This window comes from Peromyscus leucopus, chromosome 9 (assembly GCF_004664715.2).
Source record: "Peromyscus leucopus breed LL Stock chromosome 9, UCI_PerLeu_2.1, whole genome shotgun sequence".
Classification (NCBI taxonomy): Eukaryota; Metazoa; Chordata; class Mammalia; order Rodentia; family Cricetidae; genus Peromyscus; species Peromyscus leucopus.
In genome coordinates, this window is record NC_051070.1 from 59,738,607 (window position 1) to 59,763,224 (window position 24,618).

At 48.9% G+C, this 24,618-nt stretch overlaps 1 protein-coding gene and 1 pseudogene across 1 annotated transcript in view; both read left to right on the top strand.

Moving 5' to 3' along the window:
• The first annotated feature begins 2,828 nt into the window (after positions 1 to 2,828).
• Positions 2,829 to 4,043, top strand: LOC114703341 (annotated as a pseudogene).
• A 10,691-nt stretch (positions 4,044 to 14,734) lies between these two features.
• Blk (BLK proto-oncogene, Src family tyrosine kinase) overlaps positions 14,735 to 24,618 on the top strand; it is a 46,082-nt gene continuing 36,198 nt past the window's right edge. The window contains exon 1 of the mRNA XM_028884187.2: positions 14,735 to 15,285. The gene's annotated coding sequence lies outside the window, so the exon portion shown is untranslated. The remainder of the gene's footprint in view (positions 15,286 to 24,618) is intronic.

Genomic DNA, 24,618 nt, shown 5'->3' on the forward strand with positions numbered 1-24,618 from the left:
AACAAATTAAAGTTTAGAAAGGCACATAGTTGAGTGAAGGACTCGTTGAGAGAGTTAGGTTTTGCCCCCTCATCAGCCCCAGAGAATTAAGTTTTACTCCCTCAGATAGAAAAGTCAAGATGGGTGATTAGTTCCCCGACTCTGTGGATCCCCCTCAGTCGCTGAGCTGCTGGAGGCTGGTCCTTACAGCAGCAATAGGTTATTATTCTCAAAGCCTGTCCATAGCGGCCTAGCTCCAAAAGCCATCCAAATATCCAACCTCCCCAAACAGTGCCACCATCTGGGGACGGGGGGTTTAAACACATGGTCCCATGCTGGACAATTCACATTCAAACCCAAATATTGCTTGCCCAGCGCCACACTAAACTCACAATCAGATGACCCTACACAAGCAAGAAGACATCTAGAGCCTACGGTAGGGCACTGCCTCTATGCAAGCCAGGCCAGGGAGGCCCAGTGATTTCTCAGCTCCACCGCCTTCCTCACACAGAGTCAGCAGCTGATCAGTGCTGACATACACAGGCCTGATGAGCCGACTCCATCACTCAACCCCCAATAATAGATGTGAGGTGGATGAGGGGAGAAATTGTTGCCTGATATGATGGATCAACCTAATCATTCTGTCAGCAAGAAAATCTAGACATACATCAGCAGGGGATTCAGAGCTGGGGGGAGGCCAGATGGTAAGAGATGTGGAGTATTTGCCCATATTGTCTAGCGAGCAGGAGGGAGCTGGGGGAAGGGTTCTGGGCATCTTCATCTTCACCTGAGTTTTTTGGGGGAGGGTGTCCTGGTGGTTCTGGTCCTGCCTGTGGAGATAGCTACCCTGCTCTGCCTCTGCCTCTTGCAAATGGGCTGCTTTGAGCAAACCCGTCAACCTTGAAGCCTCAGTTTCCATGTCTAAACACCGAGGCTGCCTGTCTCCCATTAATCATGGGGTGTGAGGGTTAGAATCACTGGTTATAAATGCCTAGTGTATTGGTTGGCTGGACACAGGCACACACTAATAGTGTTCCTTATCTTGTCTGCCATGGAGGCCACCTGAGAAGGGGTGTGGCTTTTTCCCAGTCTAGGTTAATGTCTAACAAGCAAATACTCCCTTAGCTGGCAGAGTGGAGAATGTCTTAGCTGCCTTCTTTGTCCAGGCCTGAGGTTGGCCTGTTTGGAATCTGACACCAGAAAGACAGAACAGTATAGAATGGGGTGTCAACAGCCATGCCACAGTGTTGGGGTGTAAGATCATGGAGCTCTTCTTGGCTAAGAATGCAGCAGACCATCTAGCAAGGGTCAGCAGCCATTCCACTGACTCACAGTAAGGAATTTGCCTTTGTTTCTGCTTCACAGAGAACTGAAGTCATAAAAGCAGGATCAAGGGAGCCAGACCCACAGGGCTGGGCTTGCTTATCGTACTGGAGACTATAGAGAAACCGAGGAGCACAGAGAGAAGGCACCTTGGTAGGGGCCTTCAAGAGACGCCTCCAGCTAGTGTTTTTCAGTTCAGCACACAGTCGGCCTTCCTTCCAGATGGCCCTTCTGGAAGGGTTCGAGAAAGTGAGGAAGAGGAGGAAGGAGAGGGGAAGGGCTGGGAAGACCCCCTTCTACAGCGTCTGTCCTGTAAGATCTCACTGTTCGCCCCCATCCTGACCTCAGTTTCTCCAGCCACTTTTATGGACATCTCTGCACCCTTTAAACATATGCTCATGGTTTGGAAGGGGTTGGATTGTCTTTGAAGCTTTCTAAGAGTGAGAAAGCAACCTGTTGGCGGCGCCTCAGTGTGATGGTAAACACTCTGCTCAGCCCCTACTCTCCCCCCAAAACAGTTGCCCCAGCCCTGGAGGCCAGCCATGTCAAGTACTCAGGTCTATGAGAGCTCAGAGTCTGAAATATTAGACTAGGCCAAATGCTAACACAAAAACAAGAAACAGGCAGAGGCTGAGATTAAAGTACATGTTCTGAGGCTGGAGAGGTGGGTGAGCCACTGAGAGTGTGTACTGCTCTTACAGAGGACCTGTCTTGAGTTCCCACCATTGATGCAGGGAGGCTTACGACCTCTGGGGACTCCCATGCCGTCTTATGGCCTCTGTAGGTATCTGACTCTTGCGCACAACACCCCCCCCACCACACATATACACATACACACACACAACAAAATAACAAAAATTCTTCAAAACTCTCGTTTTGAACCTCCTTCTCCAAAAGGCTTCTGGTCCTAATTTGTACATCCCACTCACAACCAAACATGCTCACGTGAATGTATCCATAACCAGCTGTGTGACTGGACTTTACAAAACTGGTCAGATATTCCTATTTGCAGATACTAGAATGCATGCTTTCTCTATTCTACACACATACGTGCGCGCGCGCGCGCGCGCACACACACACACACACACACACACACACACACACACACACACACACATTGCTGCCCCTGGAGGACCTGTTTTTCCTATCACCCAGGACAAGTTGATAATGTGTCATACCCCTATGGTCATTCTTCTCTCCTCTGCCTTCTTTTGATAATTCAAGTTCTGTGAGTTTTGGGATGGTTGTGCATTCATTTGTGTTCTGGAATGTTCCTGGGGCCCAGTACAGGGTTGGAATGTAAAAGATGCTGTGTAGGTGAACTGGTGCATGAATAGTATATATCCTTTTTTTTTGTTTAGTTGGTTTTTTTGTTTGATTGTTTGTTTGTTTTTCCAGACAGGGTTTCTCTCTGTAGCTTTGGAACCTGTCCTAGAACTCACTCTGTAGACCAGGCTGGCCTTGAACTCACAGAGATCCACCTGGCTCTGCCTCCCGAGTGCTGGGATTAACGGCACGCACTACCACTGCCCGGCGAATAGTATGCATTCTTATCACCTGTGTCTATTTTCCTCCATTGAAGAAGGCATGGTGGACTCTCTGCTCCTCTCTATTCCAGAAACATCCACATCTTTTCATGAAGTACCAGCCTCATGCCTGACACATGATGGTGAAGGTCAGGGTGCATAGATTCAGCTGTATTGGGCACCTGGTTACCAGGGCTTCCTTCAACTCTGGAAAAGCGGATATTGTCATCACTTAGCCCTTCATTGACCTCAATTACATAGTCTACATGTTCCAGTGTGACTCCATCCACGGCAAGTTCAACAGCATAGTCAAGGCTGAGAATGCGAAGCTTGTCATCAATGGGGAGGTATCCTCACCTTCCAGGAGTGAGAGCCCACCAACATCAAAAGGGCTGATGCTGGTGCCAAGTATGTTGTGGAGTCTACTGGTATCTTCACTATGGATAAGGCTGGGGCCCACTTGAAGGGTAGGGACAAAAGGGTCAACACCTCTGCCCCTTCTGCTAATGCCCCCATGTTTGTGATGGGTGTGAACCACAAGAAGTAGGACAGTTCACCTAAGATTGTCAGCAATGTTCCCTGTACCACCAACTGCTTAGTGTCCCTGACCAACGTCATCCACGACAACTTTAGGATTGCAGAGGGACTCATGTCCACAGCCCATGCTATCACTGCCACCCAGAAGACTGTGGATAGCCCCTCCAGGAAGTTGTGGCACAATGGCCATGAGGCTGCTCAGAACATCATCCCTGCATTCACCACCAGCATCCCTGGTGCTGCCAAGGGTGTGGGCAAGGTCATCCCAGAGCTGAACTGGAAGCTCACTGGTGTGGCCTTCCCTGTTCCTACCCCCAGTGTGTCCGCCGTGGATCTGCCATGCTACCTGGAAAAATCTGCCAAGTACGATGACATCAAGAAAGTGGTGAAGCAGGCATTGAGGACCCTCTAAAGGGCATCCTGGGCTACACTGACAACCAGGTTGTCTCCTGCAACTTTAAATATGACGCCCATTCTTCTGCCTTTGATGCTGGAGCTGGCATTCTTTGCTCTCAATGACAACTTTGTAAAGCTCATTTCCTGGTATGACTGAATATGGCTATAGCAACAGGATGGCGGACCTCATGGCCTCTATGGCCTCCACAAAGTAAGAAGTCTTGGACCACCCACCCCAGCATGAACATGAGAGCAAGAAAGAGGCCCTCAGCTGCTGAGGAGTTTGTCTTAGTTAGGGTTTTTCGTTGCTGTGAAGAGACACCATGACCACAGCAACGCTTATAGAGAAAACATTTAAGTGGGGAAGCTCACTCTCAGTTCCAGAGGTTCAGTCCATTATTATCAGGACAAGGAGCATGGCAGCATGAAGGCAGACATAGTGCTTGAGCTGAGAGTGCTACCTACACCTTGCAGGCAACAGGAAGTTGACTGACTGCCACACTGAGGGAAGCTTGAGCAAAAGAGATCGAAAAACCCACCCCCACAGTGGCACATTTCCTCCAACAAGGCCACACCTCCTAATAGTGCCACTCCCTTTGGGGGCCATTTTCTTTCAAACCACCAGAGTCTCTGTCCCAACTCAGCCCCCAACACTAAGCATCCCCTCCCTCATAGACTTCCGGAAGAAGGGGAAGGGCTTAGGACCCCTACTCTCTTGACCATCATCAATAAAGTTCACTGCTCCCCACCCCCAAATAAAAGGCATGGAGGAGATGGGCTGACCCACTGATGCAAGAATGTTCTGGAAGAGCATTTACTAATGAGGTGGGTAGAGCGTAAACTGGGCTTTTTGTCTTCTCTACTAGGAGTGAAATGGGTGAGAAGAGGGGCCCAGGGAAGCAGTGAGAAGCTTCCTTGGGCTATCTTATTCATCTCTCCTGTGGGATGGAAGCTGGATGCCCCCACCCCTGAACTGACTTATAGCCAACCGGAGACAGATGTCTCCCCTCTCCTTCATGGGCCTTTATGACCTCTCCTCTTTTCTAAGGCTGGAAAGGGAGCTGTGGATTATATTGCCTCCATTTTCAGGAGACCGGGAAGGGGTAAACTGTGACACAGCCATAGAAGGAACTCAGGCTAGAGAAGTTCCTCCTCACCAGTACTTTCGGCCTCAGCCTGGCTTGGAAGCCACCCATGCACCTCACTGTGTCCTCCAGCTCCCAGCATGCAGCAGCCTGGGTCCCCACCTGGGTTGACTTGTCCCTCTCCTGTATTCTTCACTGGCTTTAAGCTCACTCAGACTCAGGCAAGAGGCTAAGGAGTGTTTCTGCTCTGTGGTTACAACTTGGAAAAATACTTGCTCCCTGTTCCTCCCGGTTTAGGCTGAGGAGCTCTTTGCACCCGGCTCTGGAACCCTGTGAGGTAAACCAGGCTGAGGAAGAAAACACAGGGCCAGTGAATGTACTTCCTGGACCTGACATCATCGCTCATGGGCCAGTGCGTTTGCCTGAGGGAAGGAGACTTGAGGTACTCTCTGGCTCAGGAACCCCGCTTAGACCTGAGTCACATGCTCCGTGAGCTTGTGTGGGAAACTTCAGCTTTGGGCTGAAGTGTGAGGTGAGGCCAGGGTTCACAGAAAAGATTCAGGGTATGGGAAGGAGGGCCTCTGAAGACAAAGGGGGTTCCCAGATCCACGGAAAGCTGAATGTAGAGCAACCAAGGGCCCAAAGCCAGACAGCCTAACTCAGACATAAAGAAAACTGCACAACGCGTAAACTCTAGGCCCAGTCTGTGTCTCCAAGGAGCCTGTTTCCCAAGGCAGGCAAGGGACAAAAGGTGCCTGCCCAGGGAGCTGAAAGGGCTGGGCTGGCCGTCCTTCCGCCCGGGTGAGCAGCAGCAGAGTGTCTGTGGCTGAGGAGAAGCATTAGGCCCAGGTAGGAAGAATGGCTTGGGATGAGGCTCCCTTCTTCCCTGTGGTCCCTCTCTGAAGGGGACATCCTCAGCCATTCCTCTGTCTGGCATCATGCCTGGAACCCCCAAAGTCCTTTGCCCCTCACCCCTGCTTTGCTAGACCCTTCCAGAACATTCTTTTTTTTTTTTTTTTTTTTTTTTTTTTTTTTTTTTTTTTTTTTTTTTTTTTTTAAGAAAAGGATCCTTTACCTTACTAGGTCTAACTCAGGGACTTCAGAGTGTAGGTAGGTCCCACACACACACCCCTAGCAACTGTGGCTGTGATTGGCACACAACAACTACCCATGCTTGGTTTGTGTCGCTCTGCCTGTTTCAAGCACTCAGATTTTGAACTTGGAACATGTGATTTTCATTTTGATTTTTTTTTTTTCTGTTTGATGTGGGAAATTTTAAAACATGAAACCAGGTGTCCCTGCTCCAGATGTAACAATCATTCACATTCCCTACCATCCATAGTGAACTGTCATTTGTGTTTTGGTACTTTTTTTTCATGTTTTTCCCTAATGAACACTGTTTTTAAAAGCATGCTATGGGCTGGAGAAATGGTTACATGTTTAAGAGTACATATTTTTTTTTTTCCAAGAGACCTGAGTTCGATTCCTGGCACTTGCATTAGGCAGTTCACAACTGTCTGTAACTTCAGCTCCAGGGGAGTCTCATGCCTCTAGCCTCTGTGTGGGCACCTGCACCCATATGCACACACTCCACCTCCTCCCCTTACATACACATAATTCAAAACTAGAATAAAGTCTTTGAAAGCTTGATATAGACTGGACAAATAATTCAACAGTTAAGTGGGTGGGCTGCTTTTCCAGAGGACCAGAGTTTGGTTCTGAGTGACTCATAGCCACCCATATGCATATGTAACTATAGCTCCGAGGAATTTGAATCCCTCTTCTGGCCTACATGGGCATCTGCATTCATGTATGTACACAGACATACACAGACACAGACACACACACACACACACACACACACACACACACACACACACACACAGAATTTTCTTAGCAACCCTGTGAGATGTGACTTGAGAACCACTTGGAAAAGTACATTGTGGTAATGCTGAGACAACTGAGATTCTTCTTTTGGAATCCTGTATCCATTCTTTCCCTGAGCACTTTTGTATTTTTTAAATAAATTCCCAAGTTGCTTCTCACTGGCTCTTCCAGAAAGTCTTTTCTGCATTAAAGCCAAAGAGCCAGGTTGGCCCCAGTCCAGGTGCCTAAAACAGGAAGATAATGCCTCTGTGGATGACAGTGTGGCGCTTGGTACCTGAATCCCGGCTGCTGTTGACCACACACAGATGTTATTCCACAGCGTGTCTTTCCCTGACATAGGAACTTGCCACTGCTTTGCGCAGATCTGACCTTCCCTTCCTGATGGGCATTCCAGGTGTTCCAGCTTCTCCACGCTGTGGTCTCATCCAGCCTCCCTGCACTTCTCCAACACAACTTCCCTCCCCGCAGGGGTGAATCAACCACACATCCTACTGTAGGACCAAGTTGTCCTGATTGTCTGTCTAGAAAGAGATGATGGAACCCCAATGATACTTTAGTTTCTCTGGTTACCACCAAGGCTCAATGTAGTTGGCTGTTTTTTACTCTTTTGACTCTTTTGTTCTTTGGGGGCCCACCACCCAGCTCCCAGATAAATCACACACAGAGGCTTATTCTTATGTAAGAATGCCTGGCCTTGTTTCTAGCCAGCTTTTCTTAACCAATTATCAGTCTATCTTTTGCCTCTGGACTTTTATATTTCTCTATTTCTGTTTGCCTTTCTTTACTTCTTACTCCATGGCTTGCTGTATAGCTGGGTGGCTGGCCCCTGGTCTTCCTGTCTTTCTCCTTTTCTTGCTCCTCCTTGATCTCTTCTTCCCAAATTTCTCCTCCTATTTATTCTCTCTTCCTGCCGGCTCCGCTTTTTTTCTCTCTCCTGCCTTGCTATTGGCCGTTCAGCTCTTTATTAGACCAATCAGGTATTTTAAGCAGGCAAAGTAGCACAGCTTCACAGAATTAAACAAATGCAACATAAAAGAATGCAACACATTTTTGCATCAGTAAAACAAGTATTCCACAGCATAAACAAATGTAACACATCTTAAAATAATATTCCACTACAGCTCAACATAAAAATGTCCAAGTCCCTCAACATCCTTTTCAGAGTCATTTTTCCTTTTTCCACTAATTCAAAATGCCAATGTTTTGTTTTCTGGGTTTTTTTTTTTTTTTTTTTTTTTTGGTTTTTCAAGACAGGGTTTCTTTGTGTAACTTTGGAGCCTTTCCTGGAACTCACTCTTTAGCCCAGGCTGGCCTCAGACTCACCGAGATCCACATGCCTTTGCCTCCTGAGTGCTGGGATTAAAGGCGTGTGCCACCACCACCTGGCTTCAAAATGCCAACATTTAAACTTATTTTAGTATAAGTGTGGATCATTCTACTCAGCTCTATCAGTCTGGCTATTTCTAAGTTAGTCGGTGCCACATTATTTAAACTAACTTCATAACCTATCAATAGCCACACATTTGGCCAAGCATGGTGGCAATTTTGTTTGCTTTTTATGGATGGGAAAATTGAATCCCAGGGTTAAAATGATTTGCCCACAGCCTGCCTCACCAAGTTTCCGAAGCTGAAAGGGTCTTTACACAGGGCCACACCTTCTCTTGTCTGCTCTTATCTCCTCTACACGCCCCCAGTCCCTGATACCCCACATCATGCAGTTATGATGTGCTAGGGAATGGCCAAGGAGCCTTGTGCCTCAGCCTTGCCATCAGGATTGGAGAGGCTGTGTCTACAGTGTCTCCAGCAAGGAACACCCTCTGGGCTCTTGGAAACACTGGGTGGATGATCATGTTGTCTCAGCCCTAGGAGAACTAGGTCTCGGAAGGTGCTGATCTGACTTTGTCTTCCAGATGCTTATTTCTCAGCTCCTGTACTCTCTGCTCTGGGCTCTAAAAGATCCAGAGCCGGGGGGGGGGGGGCGGGGCGGGGGGGGTCCCCTGGGAGAACAGAGAAGTTTTCCAGGAGGCTGTCGCTTGTCGCCCTTCTCTTCCACACTTCTTAATCTTTTCACTCTTATTTCCCCTTTTGACTTGTTCCCTCAACTCCATCTTTTTTAGAATCGCGTTCTTTGGTGGTTTTGCAGGGAAGTTTGTTAAGGAACAAAGCAACAATGAGACACTCGCCTGAGAGGCGAAGGTGAAGCATTCCGACGGATCTGAAAGGATCTAGAGCCCAAGCAGGTATCAGTGGGTACCAGTTGCTGCCGGGGCATCCTGGAGTCCTGCCTTTAATGAAGAAGTGGCCTCTTCTTCCCTAGAGAGAACCCACCAATGCCAACTCCTGAAGTCACTGTGCTTGCCCAGCCCAGTCCCTGATCGGGCCCATTCCTTTATGTCCTTAGTGTCCTGTGCAGTGAGCCTGACTCACTACCAGCGTCTACGGATGCTGTGGGAAGACTTCCTGGATATTGTGGCCTGTGAGGGCTGGCAGTGACCACAGCCTGCCAGGGTAGACCCTGCAGCTAGGGTGTCCCCTGGGGTCTCAGGGGGGCTTGCAGTGGCTGAACTGTAAAGGCCTCTGACCTTTGAGTCACTAAGAAAGCTTAGTTTGTGGCAGGCTGCTCAGCTTTCGGGGTTGGAAGCTCCCCGCACCACTGCTCTAAAACCCGTCATTAGTGGGATTGTGGAATGGAGGTCTGGGAAGGATTTTCCAAGAAGCACAGGTTGGAGAGAAAAGAGGAATGGACTGCAGATGGGGAAGCCTGGGATTGGGTCTCTTGCAGCTACTCCCTGGCTTTTTAATGTGAAGCAAAAGTAGAGTCCCCTTTTGAACCCTGTAAAATGGGACGATGAGACCAGATATAATGACTCCTTCAGTCATCCAGCAATCGTGACTGTCGGGGGCTACTACAGGTATGGTGGCGGGAAAGACAGCGCCATCCCCTCTCGTGGGTCTTACCCTTTGTTCCAGTGTGTGAAGACAGGCAGCAGCAATGGAACAAGCCAATGAGCAAAGGCTCTTTACAAGTCCCTCAAGGGGCTGTCAAGTACCATCGAGAAAACAAATCGGTGGTCACGCGAGAGGAGGAGAGCATGAGAACCGGTCAGAGGTGACTGTCTAGACCACCAGTGCCCTGACCTGTGGGGCTAGCCATGGATATGGGCAGAAGAGGGCCTACAAATATCCTGCTGGAGAGGGACCCGTGGGATCTGATGCCTAGGGGAAGGGGTGGAGAGAACTCACACTCTTCACATCTTCAGATGCTATGGTTGTCCTTCAGGATATAGGCTGGTTCACCCAAGTGAGGTTGGTGATGGAGCCTGAAGTCTGGAGTATTATATACCCAGGAAAAATTCCCTGGGAAGGCTTGAGGTAAGGTAAGGGGACCAAAAATGGATTCGGAGATCTTTACTATTCAGAGTTTCACCTCTGTCCCAGAGCTGGGATTCTGTGTGAGTATAGACAGTTGTCCTGGCCAGGAAGAGCCTCAGCTTGGTGACAGTTGGCAGCTGGAAGTGAGCAGACTGTCAGTCCTCTGCAGATGGGACCCAGATGAGAGTCACCTCTGACGTACATTGAGGGGACACCATGATAGGGACATTTTAAGGCAAGGAAATGTTCTTCAAGCAGGCTAGGCAGCTCCAAGCTATGAGCCACCAAGAAACCCTAAGGTCTTGTGTGCAAGGACTTGTGATACTTAAAAGAATAATTAATACGCATTTTCTGGGTACATTTGAGGACCATCTACTTAATAGACCTGTTGTCACAAGAACCCCAAGAGCTGGGGTTTGCTGTCTTAATTCTAAAGATGAGGAGATTGAAGTTCAGACAGTTGGAGGACCCAGTGGGGACTCTCACAGCTGGCCAGTTCATGAACTGGGGCCTCAGCTTTACCCCGCATGCCGCGGAGGCCTGCTGCCTCCCCTGGTGGAGTCAGCAACCTCCTGTGTTTAGAACTCCTTTACAGAAATTACACACAGGCATGGAGTTTTTGCTCCATGGTGCCCGAGGCTTGAGAAGTACTGAAAACCAACTTCATTTAGGAAATGAAATAGAGGTGGGATGATGTCGGCAAGATGGCGGTCTGGGAGTCCCCACCCTTTGTTTATCAACAAAAACAATGATTTCACAACAGCCACAGAGGAAAATAGGTCCTGGAGAGCTCTGCAGTACAGTTAGGAAGCTGCAGTCCCTTGGTGGAGCACTGACTTGAGACTGGCTGCAAGCAGAGCACAGAGACCATTTTGGATGCATTGTCCCAACCTCAGGCCAGTGTAGCAACTCAATACCAAGAGCTTTCTCCTTGGCCATGACTTTCTTCTGTGGTTGAAAAAGGAGGTCCCGGGACCGCTGAGGATCCCAAGCACCTTTGCTAAAGTCGAGGCTACTCACAGCTTTTGCCACTGAAGGCCAATGTTAACCCTCAGCTGATCAGGTTACCCAGAACCTACCCCACTTCTGGGACAGAAGGCTATCACATGCAAGGAAACCCCATGATGCTATAAGTGTATTTCCTAAGTAAAAACTTAGCAGCCTAGGAGACTGAAACAGTCAAAGGACCAAGCAAGACCATCAAATACTTCAAACTGAAGGATTATTTATAGGCTTGAATGAAGGAATAGAAATGGAAAAAAAATATTCCAGGCAAGAGGTAACCAAGAGAAAGCAGTAGCTTTCTAGGTTTCCAGTTTTCACTCATAGCCTCCCAGTTTAGTTTTGGTAATTCACAGCTCCAGAAATCCCCTCTATTATTTATTATTTTTTATAGTACCAGGAGTCAAACCCAGGGCCTGTGCGTGCTTGGAAAATTCTTTAACCACTGAGCTATATCCCCAGCCTACTTATTTTTTGTTTATTATTTACTTATTGTCATTTCCCCTTCTCTGTTGAGAGCACCTATTTTCTGACTCTTCTCAACATGAGATGTAGCAGTTTACATCTATGAGGCTATCTCCTTTAATCCCCTCAACTATAGGAACTGCTGTGGAGTCTCCTTAGGCCTTCTTCATGGCTTCGCCTTCTTTTTGGTTACTTTCTGTTTTGTTTGTTTGGTTTGGTCTTTCTCGTGTCTGGTAACTTTTGTTGAAAACTGCTCACTGCACCACAATGATGCTGGTTTTGTTGGAGTCTCCTGCAGTTATGGTGTTTGGTGGTAGGAACTTATCTGGACTTGGTTTACAAAATGAGCCCCCAACACGGTGCCCTGCCCCTACCATCTCTGCACAGTGTAGTGTCAGCAGTTCCTTCAGTTTCTCCATGATTAATTTTGAGTGTTTTCAATTATTTGTATGTGTGACTGTGTGTATGTGTACATGTGTGCAGGTGCCCGTGGAGGCCAGAAGTCTTGGATCCCCCTGGAGCTGTTGTTAGAGGCAGTTGTGAGCTGCCTGCCAGGCGTGGGTGCTGGGAACTGAACTCAGGTCCTCTTCAGGAGCAGCTATTACACTTAGCCACTGAGCCATCTCTCCAGCCCCTTTACTTTAGTTTGTAGTCTGGATTCCCCCAAGGGTCTGGTCACGTTCTGCGATGCAAGATAATCACTTGAACAGAGAGCATGTTCAGACATCTTGAACAAGAGGCCCTCCACACTCCGCTGCCCAAGCTGGGTGCGGTTGGAGAAACAGCTGTGCAGTGAGCCCTCCCATGTCCCTTTGATGTCACTTCCAGCGGTACTCTCTTGGGTCTCCCCCCACCCACCACCTCACTCAAGCTTGTTTTAGCAATCCACTGGGTGTATAGAGAGATTGCATTATCTTGACTTCTTCATGGCCATCTTGCCTGAAGGATCTTCCCATTCTGGCTGAGTCTCTTTCCACCTTGGACCAAAGCTATAACCTTAACCCAAGAGAGTTGTAGTTTCCCCCACTTCTTGTAACTGTTTATTCCAACTGAATAAATAATCTTTAACCCATAAACTGCAGATTTTCTTCTCCACCCCCCAGACCAAACCTGCTCCCACTACCTGCTACAGCTGCTGGTTTCCATTAGCCTTTGGACCAAGCCCACCACAGGTACCAGCAAATCTCTGATTTTCCTCGTCCAAGATAGCACACTGCAGGGTGGACAGCACAATAAGGCCACAGACTAGTGGCCATCCTGGTACGACAGAAGTTCTTAATGATGGGTCATTTTCCAGCGATCTGGATGTTTGTTCTTTGTACTTGCTTCATTGACAATTTTATCTGGTATTATACTTGTTGCCATTAAAAGGGGACTATCTAATGTCTCACGCCACTACCTTGGAGGTAAATCTTGGGTTAGATTACTGTAACGTTTTTCCACTTGACTATTCTATTGCTCACATCTTTTGGTTTTAATTAGAGATGAGCTGCTGCTGCTACCAGGAGGTTGGTGTAGAGTCATGGAAAGAGAGCCCTGAGTTTTGCATAAGGCACCTCAAATGCACAAAAATAAATGGGGGAAAGTGATGGAGGGAGGCAGTCAGGCTGAACACAGAGCTGGGTGAGTCAGAGTTGGGTCTGGTCTCAGTCCTGTCCTGAAAAGACCTCTCTGAGCTCCTTGACTTTCTACCATGTCTGACAACGGATACCCCGTCTAACCTGGCATTCTTTACCATCTCTCCCAAGGATCCTCTCCCCACCAAGTTTCTGAGGGGCCCTGTGGCTTTGAGAGCGTGAAAATGGCTGAAGTCAGTTTTCACTTCTGCTCAGATGTCTGAAGCCAGCAGCAACATCATTCCCTTGTTCTTTTCTGAGTGGCTGCTGGAGTGTGTGTGTGTGTGTGTGTGTGTGTGTGTGTGTGTGTGTGTGTGTGATCTCCAACCTCTATTTGTGGCAAACAGAAGGGTAGCTTTTTCTCAGGCTAAACCAAGGCAAAGGCCATAATCTACAGCTAGCAAATTGGAATCTTCTAAGCAAGCCCTCCCATCTCTCCCACTCTGTCTCTGGGTAGATGAGTCGGAGGAAGCTGGATCCCTGACTTCCCTTTGTATTGTCCTAGCCTCAGGTTCAAGTGCATAAAAGCTGTCCAAACATTCTCTGCTCAAGGGGGACAGTTCATTTGGTAAAGTGCTTTCTTTGCAGGCAGAAGAAGCCAAGTCCAGGCCTCAGAACCCACTTTCAAACAAAAGTTGGTGTGTGCTTATGATCCCAGCCAGGGAGAAAGCGGAGACAGGAGGATTCATGAGGCTCAGTGGCCAGCCATCTTATCCTATTTGTCAAGTTTAAAGCCAATGGAAAAAAATACCTTAGAAAAAAATGACACCTGAGAAATAATTTCTGGGCTGTTCCCTTGCTTTCCACACACATGTGCCTGTTTGTTGTAGCTGAACACTCCAGCGGCTTACTCTGTCCTACCTACTGTGATAGGAACATTTAGACCTGAATCCAGCCCTCCCCCCCCCCCCCCCCCCGCCAACTCAAACCTTTGGGAACAAGCAACAGCACTTAGAACCCAGAGCTCTGAGCCCTGCTGCAAAGGACTTGTGATAGCTCTTTCCTACACTTGCAGTGAACACTGTCTTAGCTCTAAACTCCCAGGAGGGAAGCGCCATACAGAAACAGACTATGGGCTGTAGTACAGAAGCTAGCAGATGGATGACACATTCCATCAAAGCTCCCAGACCATAAAGAGAAGGGCAGCTCTGCCCACTGGCTCCCATAGATGCCTGGATGAGCAGGTGATCAGTGGCCCATGGTGTCTGCTGGGCCAGCCGGTCCTCTGAGCAGTTTTCGTGATCCCGTTTGCTCCTTGACTGATGTGGGGGAGGATATGGCTAACCTTGGTGTTACAGTTCCTCCCCTGTAACCTCACTCTCTCTTCTCTGAGTGTTCATTGCCAAACAGAGTGGTTGGTTATAGAACCTCTGAGGTCAGAATCATGCAGTGGCTGCAGTACTATCCAATATGGAGGATTTGTACTTACGGAGCATCAACTCCACATACCCTAGTCACACCCATTCTGCCACTGGATGGTCACAACATCCTGTGACCTCACTAATATTAGCATCGTTTAAAAGCAAAGCAAAGTCAACGGACTGAGAAGACACTGCCCTACTTCCCACAGGTGGCCCAGACAGAGCCCACTGAAAAATACTCCCTAGAGTTAGTTGGAGGTGTGTTAACCCTGCTGAACCAGCTGAGAGAAAACATCAGCCACAGAGTGAAACCAAAGCCTGTGAGAAAACTTTGGGGTGATCAGCAGGGCTGAAAGCTGGGTGCCCAGGGAGCCTCTTCAGGAGCACCTGTAGGGCTGAGGAGCCAGAAGTCCCCAGAAGACTTAGCTGGAGGGTGGAGCTCACACTGAGCTGCTCCTTAGGGCAGCTGATGGAGGTCTGATCACAGCAGCAGGCACACACACACACACACACACACACACACACACACACACACACACACACACACACCTCTGTGTGCTGCTGGCAGGAAGCTACCAGCAACCAAAGCTGACTGAGATGAGAAGACTCCCTCTGGGGATGGGATTGATTTTTCTTAACTGGGTCCAGAGCTCCTGGTTACTGCTAGAAGGTTCTTCAATCACATGCAGCCTGGAATCTGAAGAGCTATGGTGAGAAGCTGTTGAAGCCCTGAGAGGTAGGTCTGTCAGCTGGGTTTTGGTCAGTTCGTCTCTCTACAGGTCGTGAACAGTGCTCTGAGGCCTCTGGGGTGGGTGAGTGGGCAGAGACATTGCCTTGGGTGTTACATGTGGAGCTCATGTGCTCTGGGCTGTGGCTGTGGCTAAGACTCCCCCCTGTTTGCTCCCTGAGGAGTCTTTGGATTTATGAAAGTTCATCCATCCAGGGGGGATTGATGTCTGAGGCTCCAAGATGGGAAGGGTAGTGAAGGTCCCACAGAGGGTCTGGACTGTGGGAGAAAATGGATGGGGACATGCTGACCAGCTGTGGGGCTAGAGGAAAGTTCCCCGGCCTCCCAGAAAGGAAGGCAGCTGGAGCCACTGCAGAGCCCAGTGAGGTTGGCAGTTACATGTGCACTATCCGGCTTAAGGTCAATGTCTGGTTGTTGCTTTCTCTTACTTTGTTTTTGAGTGGAATTGTCTGGCTTTTCAGGTACTCAGGGGATGATGAAAAGATAGAACTGGTTTCATAATCATCTTTTTGGCCAAGATATGTTTTATTAGGAAAAAAATAAATAGTTGATAGATAGCATGCTCTTTTTTTTTCTTTTTTTCTTTTTCTTTTTCTTTTTTTTTTTAGACAGGGTCTCTTTGTGTAGCTTTGTGCCTTTCCTAGAACTTGCTTTGTAGACCAAGCTGGCCTCGAACTCACAGAGATCCGCCTGCCTCTGCCTCCCGAGTGCTGGGATTAAAGGCATGCGCCACCAACAAAAGGATTTTTCTTTGTTTTTGTTTGATTTTTGGTTTTTCAAGTAGGGTGTCTCTATGTAGCCCTGGCTGTCCTGGAACTCACTTTGTAGACAGTGCTGGCTTTGAGCTCAGAGATCTGCCTACCTCTGCCTCCCGAGTGCTGGGATTAAAAGCCCGTGCCACTACATCAGGCTTTCTTGAAAGGATTTTTTAAAGTATCTTGGACTTGGGCTAGGTTGCTAGCTCAATCAGTAAAGAGCTTGCTTTGGAAGTGTAAAGACAACCTGATTCCCTGGCATACATGGAAAAACCCTGGGCATGGTGGCACACACTTGTAATCTCAGTCCTGGGAAGGTGGAGACAGAGGGATCCCTGAGGATCATTGGTCAGGCAGGCTCTCCTACTCTACAATCTTTTCTCCAGTGAGAGATTCTATCTGAACAAACAAACAAGCAAACCAAAAAGCCTGCAAGGTGGATAGCCCCTGAGGAACAACACCCATACACATGCACACACATACACACAATTTAAAAAACTTTCAAAGCGTCTCTATTCGCTTTGTGATCGGTCGTTGTAGTCATCCTCATTGGCCCACACCAACACACAGCCAGTGTTACCATGAGCTGGAACTGTGGGGGGATTCTCTTGACATGCCTGACCTTCGGGGGCACTGGGTCTAGAGTACAAGAGACAGAAACAGCCACTGGACAGGGTAACTTTACAGACGGCCGCTTAGCTGAGTTACCAAGATCACCCACACCAGGGAGAAGACATGTTGTTGCTGTGAGCTTCTGCCACCATGTACTTCCTTCCCCAACGCTGCCAAGACCACAGAGGTCCAAACGGAGGGGCGTTCTCCAACGTATTAACCTTCCAGACCGACAGGGTCCCCAAATCAAGCGGGGGTGGTAAAGTTACAGATCAGTGTCCCTGGTACCACTCCACTGGTGTTAGTATCTTAGTTCTGGGGACTGCCGTTTTCCCACAACCCTTGAATTTTTCCAAAATAAAAAGTTCAAAAAAAAAATTAAAAATTCACACTCATCTCGCCTCAGAGCAGAAGTGGTCACATGATGAGTACTCCTGGGGAAACTTGTCTTTGAGCCTTCTGGAACCCAGGAGGCCTTTGCCGCTCACTCCGATCCTCCATCAACTTCAGGACCACATTGTGGTTCCTGCTCCGCACTGTATTTTTCTTCTATTTTTTGTTGGATTTACGTTTTGGGGCTCTCCCTCGTGTCAGGGGCTGTGGGCTGACACCAGCCTGCCCTTCTCTGCAGCGCTCACTGTCTGGTGTGGACTCAGCCTCCCAAGCTCAACTGTTCTTCAAGAAGAAGGCGAGGGGGTACCCAGGCCTGCCTAGGGTGCCTCTCACCCAAATGGAGCCAGCCATCCTTTGGGCTCCACTATCCCTCAGGAGTCCACGGCTGGCCTAGCAACTTTGGTCTGTGCTTGAAAATGCTTCCCTCTGAGTGGGATGGAGGATGGGGACCAGAGGCTGACACCGGCACTCAGTGGCCTGCTGTAAGGTTCAGGTGTGTGGAAAGGAGCTGTAGGACAGGGTCACCAGCTTTTCCTCAGCAGGCCTGCCAGAGCAGATGCACTTTCCTCAAAAGTGATGCCTCTGCCAGATTAGCAACACCTCAGAACCTAGAGAGGAAGAGGAAGACTGATAACGTTTCAGGAAGATGATGCTTAGATGTGAATCACAGCCCTGAGATGAAAATCAAAACAGAGAGCAGTGGTTATGACCTAGACTCAGGACGTTTCCCACCAGCATGGTTTATGTTTTGCTGAGCTGTGCTGTGCTGTGTTATGTTATCCTGGAGTCCCCTCCTATCTTCTCATGAAGAACTTCTTCTCTTCTCTTCCCTTCCCTCCCCTTCCCTCCCCTCCCCTCCCCTCCTCTTCCCTCCCCTCCCCTTCTCTTTTCTTCTCTTCTCCTCTCTTCTCTTTTCTCCCTAACTTGAGATTGAACCTAAGGTCTCAAGCTTGCTAAAAAAGTGTTGTGCCACTGAGATAACCCAGCCTCCCCCCCCCTTTTTTCCCCTTTCATTCTTTCATTCTGAGGCAGAGTTTCACTGGGTTCCAGGCTGTCCTTTACTACGCTCTGTAGCTCAGACAGGCATGGAACTTTCAGTACTCCATCCTCCACCTCCCGAGTGCCTGGGGTCCGAGGCCTGAGCTACCAGGCTTGAGGACCATTTTTGGGTGAAAGAAGCAACAATGAGATACTGAGTGTGAGGGAAGGTTAGGATATGAGGAGGAAAGCTGGGGGAGGAAGGGCCAAGCTCCAATTGTCACTGTTAACCATGGTGAACTCCAGGATGGCCTCCATGGCCTGTGCTATGGGCTCTGAAGCAGCACATTCAGGGAAAGGGGCATCCCTAAATTCTGGGACATTCTGCTTCCCTTGAGGTGATGTGGGACAGAGGTCTGAAGGGGACATGGCTCTGGAACCTGCCAGCTGAGGGACAGTGAGCCAGTGGCCTGATTGCTCTGTGTTCTGCTTCCTCGCCATGCCAATCAATCCACAGCCTCTCCAAGCAGAGATCCAGGAGCTAAACAGAGCCACAAGATGGAATACAGGTTCTACTGCAGAGCAGTCTCCCACAAGGCGACAGTGGGTCTCCCAGCCCTCCTTCACCAAAAGGACGCTAATTCCCTAACCCTACAGCAAGGAGTTCTTGGGAGACCTTGTCATCTCCACCCTGTTGGCCTCTGTACACCTGACACCTGGGATGTTGCCCCAGGACCAATAGCAGAAAAACACGACACATCTGGCCTGTACAACAAATGTAGGGGATGCTTATGTCCACAAATCCACTGTGCTATCCACAGGGGCTTTAGATGTCCTGACTTCCCAGGTCAAATCACTTCTACCTTCCAGACCAGGGCTCCTGACGTGTTTACTGGAGCCACTGAGGGCTCTGAGCCTGTGGCGGTTGACTAGAGGCTGCCAACAAATGGTGAAGGAAAAGGCCTACAAGGAAAGAGGAGAGAGGCCTCTAGGAGCTGGTGTCATCTATGGTACAGTGTGCACACTCTTGCGTAGAGAGCTCTAGGGTTTGCACCGTCTTCCCTTAGGCAGCAAGGTTTGGGCTGCTGACGCGATCTGGGAATGGATGACTTCCGCTTAATTCCTGTGGGCAGGGTGCAGTTCTGCCACTTGTCCCGGGGTCAGAGGGAGACTTTTCCTAGCTCTGTCGTGCACTAGTCATGTTGTCGAAGACCTCCTCTGCAAAGGTCTTTGTTCACCATGCCAGGGAGGCAGGAGGCAGGATGGGTTTCTGGCATGGCATGGCTCTGCTGGAAGGGAGAAAACGTCGTTTACCTCTGAGATGGGCAGAGACACTTGCTCTCTGGAGCCTAGGCCTGGCAATCCCATTCCTATGTGCAGGCTTGGAATGGGGGCCTGATGGGATGAAGGAGATGGGCAGACTGGAGGAGGGATAACTGATAAGATGCTCTGAGCTGGAGGACAGATAGAAGATTTTTAAAAGGTGAAAGCAGTTAGACATAGCAGTACATGTCTTTAACACCAGTGCTCAGGAGGCAGAGGAAGGCAGATCTCCATGAGCTCTTGTCTGGTCTAAATAATGAATTCCATGCCAGCCAAGGATATATAGTAAGGCTCTATCTCAAAAGAGATAAAGATAGAGAGATTAGATAGGTGGATAGATATAGATAGATAGATAGATAGATAGATAGATAGATAGATAGATAGATCTGTGGCATTTAGCTGGGTGCTGTGAGGGTGAGGTACAGATGGGTGCTGATGGATATTGTTGAGTGCAGGGCCTGTTACTGTCATTGGGAAGGGCAGATGTGGTTGCCGGTAAAGGCACCAACCACCTCACTTCAGGTGGGAGTTCTAGAGGAAGTCAGTGTTCTAAAGCAGGCATGTTCAGCCTGTTGCCAGCTATGAATACAGCCCCAGTGCAAAATCATGAATGTAATTAAAGCTTTGTGAAGTGAGGTTTGCGATTTATTTATTTATTTTGTAACTTTGTCGCACAGTTCTGGAGCATGAATTTTGTAGGTGACCAAATCATGTTCCAGTGTCAGAAGCTGGGCAAAGGTTTAAGGTAAGGGGACTCTGAAGGCGAGAGGTCCAGTGGCCCCACTGGAATACAAGGCTCAGATGAGAGGCAGCTGAGTACTTGCAAGTTAGGCTCTTTCTAGAAGCTGGCCTGAGAGGCGGGAGGAGGGAGTTTCAAAGTCCATGTTGATGTAGAGCAGAGCCACAGCCTAGGATCACCAAACAAAGGGTGCTGATGGTATGGACAGGACAAGATGGTGACCTGGGGTTAGGAGGGGAGGAAAAGCCAGAAGCTGACAGAGTGCTGGAGGTGGACAGTGCCCCGCCGGGCTCATTTGTCTCTGAGACTGTACTTCTAGACTGGAGCCTTGGCCTCGTGCCTTGGCTGGACACCGCCCTCTTTCTGAGCTCTGTTTCCAACTGTGATTTTTCAGATGGGGGTGGGGGGGGAGGTTAAGCTACCTCTCAGACCCCTCACCAGACCTTGATGGCTCTGTAGATACAGCATGCCCTCAGGTCAAACAGTGAAGAGTGGTTAGGACTCAGGCACCTAGACATCTACCAGGAAGCTCTACCAGATAGCCCTGCGTTGGCAGCAGGAACCTGCCCAGGGGCCCAGAGCTGGGTAGGAGCAGGACTGAGATGCGCAAGCTCAGGCTCCTGTCCTTGGGATTAGTCTGAACAAACACTAGTCAGAACCTTAGCACTGAAGCAAGGCTAGGGGATGAGGGTGGGGGGATGGGAGTTGGGGAGGAGGGGGGTAGATGGTTATGGAGGTGAAGACTGAGATCAGGCTGCAGCCTGACCTATACACAGACTGAGAGGTCAGGGGCCGGGATGTGATGAGCTCTAAACTATGCTCCTGGAAGATACAGGCCGGTACCTACAACCTCTGGCTGAGGCCGTTTCTACCCCCAGGAGACTCTGGCGCCTTCTTGCCTAGGGACATGCTCCTGCTAAGCCTGTTTCTACGCCCCGTGGGCTGTTAGTGTGGTAACCGTTCCCTGTTCCTCTAGGGAAGATCTTTCCCACGCGGTTGGTCCCTCCCTACCATCCTGCTGCCTTTGGGGTGACGTTCTCCTCACATCCCTCTGCCCCTTTGGCTCTCAACTCTGCAACTGTCTGTCACCCCTCAGCTGTTACACGGTGGGTTAGTCAGAGATCGAGACCCTGTGTCGAGCCTGTGGAGCTCAGGAGTGAGAGTGGCCATGAAAGGCAGCCTTGCGTGTCCATCGTTCATCCCCACAGTCCAACGAGCGGACTGTGGAGCCGTCCCCACGGCCCTTCAGAAGGCTTTGATCCAGCAGAAAAGGAAGCCAGGCCATTTGTGTGTCCAGACTGGAAAGAGCACTGGGGTCAGGGAGCAGGAGGGGCCCCCTAGGTTCTTGCTCACTTCCCCTAGCCGCAGGAAGGGCAGGCCATGAAAGACTCTCTAGGGAGCCCCGCTGGAGGAGTTCAGCAGGGCTCTGCGGGCAGACCTGCAGGCAGTTCACTTGGATCTGACCTTGACCCCTCATCAGTGTTTGGAGCCTCTCCGTGTTGGAGCTGTCTCTTTCCCTCAGATTCGGCCGTAGGAACCTATCCACGGTCTTCTCGGTAGCTGCGTGGGAGTAGCTGACTTCATGCTCTCATGGGAATACCATGAGGACCGCAGATGCCAGGCGGAAGCTGAGCCAGGCCAGGGTCTTGGCAGCCGAGGGACGGTACTGTTTCTCACCACTAATTGGTCACCACAGACAAGCCATTTACATCTGACTCCAAACGGCAGTCTGTTTGTGAACGATATGAATGTGAACATCAGTCTCTAATGGCATGCACAAACAAGACGACATGTCTGTTCCACAAACCCCATGAATTTAAACATGGAGCCCCCTCCCCCGCTCCACACCCACCCTTGTTTACAGAAGCCGATCTCTTCTGAGGATAGAAACTAGGAGGGTCTGAAGGGAACCAGGACGGATGCTGGAAACTCTGATGGTGTCTTTCCTGCTCTTTCTAATGCCAGACTTGGGGTTTGTGGTCGTCTGAGTCTGGGGGTTCTGCTAGCTCTGCCCTGGTCCTACACCCCCAAAGTCAGTCACAAGGGAAGCCACAGAACGAGTGGGCTGCTGAGACCAGGGAGGGAGATCCACTGGGAGGGTAGGCTAATTTAATACAGATGTATCATTTGTCTCCTGACTTCAAATCTGTAAAAATTATGTAACCCCAGAGGTAATGCTGAAAACAGACATGGACTCTGATTCGGCTGGCTTTGCTTACGCTGGTCCTAAGACCTGCTCACTTTGGTTTATCCTGGGCATAGTTTATCACGGATGGGTGGGACATTACTTCGGTTCTGCTTTTTCCTTCTCTTTCCGTCCTAACGTAAGCATCTTCCCATGACTCTATGGCATAATGGTCATCCCCAAAACTGCATAAATACTGCACTTCTAGTTTGCTTTTATTTATTTTTTTTTAATGATTTCACAGAGAGCTGTGCTTCGAAAAAAAAAATAGCAGACAGGCAAAGCTATTCTGAGCTGCATCATGTAACCGAAGGCTGTCTTTTTCTAATCCCTCCAAGGAATGGCAATTAATTGGGAACACAAGATGCTTATTTGGGGGACAGAATAGGGTTGGCATCGAGGCACATTGTAAGTGATGACGATGGTGGCTGAGAGTTTTATCCTCTGTCATCTGGCTCCCTGACAACCATAGTTGCTGGCCAGTGCTGTGATGTGGTCTTTGGCCGGAGAACAGACTTTCCTGCCTGGGAAATGAAGTGACTCATAAGGAAACAATCCCCTGAGCTTTGGGCTAGTTTGTTCTTAATCAGAAGTCTGCGAATCTGTTGTAGACTGCCAGGAAAAGGGATCCTGAAAGTGGGTGCCAAATTAATTCAGCATACAAAAACTCCCCCCCCCCACCTCTCTTTCTCTCTCTGTGGGGTGGGGTGTGTGTGTGTGCCATGTGTGTGCCCTTGGAGGCCAGAAGAGGGCATCAGACCAGAGCTGGAGTTCCAGAAAGTTATGAGCTGCCATATGGATGCTGGGAACTGAACTCAAGTTCTCTCCAAGAGCAGCAAGTACTCATAACCACTAAGCCATCTTTCCAGTCCCTAAATTTCTATTTTGTTGTTGTTGTTGCTTTTGTTTTTCGAGACAGGGTTTCTCTGTGTAGCCCTGGCTGTCCTGGAACTCACCCTGTAGACCAGGCTGACCTCGAATTCAGTTATCTGCCTGCCTCTGCCTCCCGAGTGCTGGGACTAAAGGTGTTCCCCACCACACCCAGCTCTAAATTTCTATTTTTAAAAAATGTTTTTATATTCTAATTTTAATAGTAGTAAAAGTAGTCTCTCTTACTATACTTCAAAAATAAAAAGCAGCTACTTTTTAGAACTGGCATGTTTATGGTAAGCATATTTTCTGGGGACAATATTTTCAATTTCATCATAGTCATTAAGGAGACTGTGAAACCCGAAATACTTTTTGGAGACAGTCTCAAGCAGCTCAGGCTGGCTAAAACTTGCTATGAGGTTAAGGATGACCTTGAACTCCTGACCCTCTAGCTCCTGGGTGCTGGGGTTACAGGTATATACCACCATACCTAGTTTATGAGATGCTAAGGATCAAACCCAGGGCTTTGTGTACGCTGGTAGGGCTTTCAGGTCTGCCACCTGAACTACACCCACGGCTCCATATGTATGGTTCCTAGTCAAAGGAAACATTTTGGTGTTTTTAGACCAGGTGGATTCCACCAACTTCATTCTCATTTCCCTCCTGAGAGTCAGAACAGCTTGCCGGTACTTGTGGATGACGGCTCTTCCCACTGCCAGTGAGCTGTATGCAGCCACCTTATTAACTATGGCTGAAGGGACCTTTTGAAATGCAAGCGAGCAAATGCTCTCAACCGCCTGTGGAAGATGTCAGCCTGCTAGTCTGCTGGCTCCCTGATGACAGTTAAGGTCCTTCCAAATAACTGTTTTTATTAACAATGAACTCTCCTGTCCTACTCGGTGGCTGAGTGACCTTTTTTGTTTGCAACCACGAAGAGATGAGAACCCTCACGTCCAGTGACTTCTTAACGATGTCTTTGTACCTTTGTAAGTTGAAGTGTACATTCTGTGAGGCAGTAGGGCGTTTGAGAGGTGAAGAAGTGTCCATTTTTCATGCTTTGGTTTTCCTGGATTGACCAATCGATTGATTGATTCACTCATCCATTCAAAAAAGAGAAAGATGTGCTGTGTGAACTGTGCTCCCAGCACAAAGGGGTCTGAGAGGCAAAGGTGAGAACAGAAACCAGCTGTCTCTTGGACTCAATGGGAGGCTGGTTCTTTGCCTTATCTTAGGATGCACGAGTCCAAATCTACCTTTAAGGTCTTTGGGGCAACATAATATGATTGTTTTTTAAAAACATCACTTAAGCAACAAAGACTAGGCCAAGATTCTCTTGAATTCTACAAACTTGACAAAATATTTCCTTTTGCCATTTTATCCTCATGCCCCACCCTTCTCTTTCACACAGTGTGTCTCCGGTGTGTGCTCTGGGGCTCTCTGGTGTTGAGTCTTGGTAGAGCAGACCC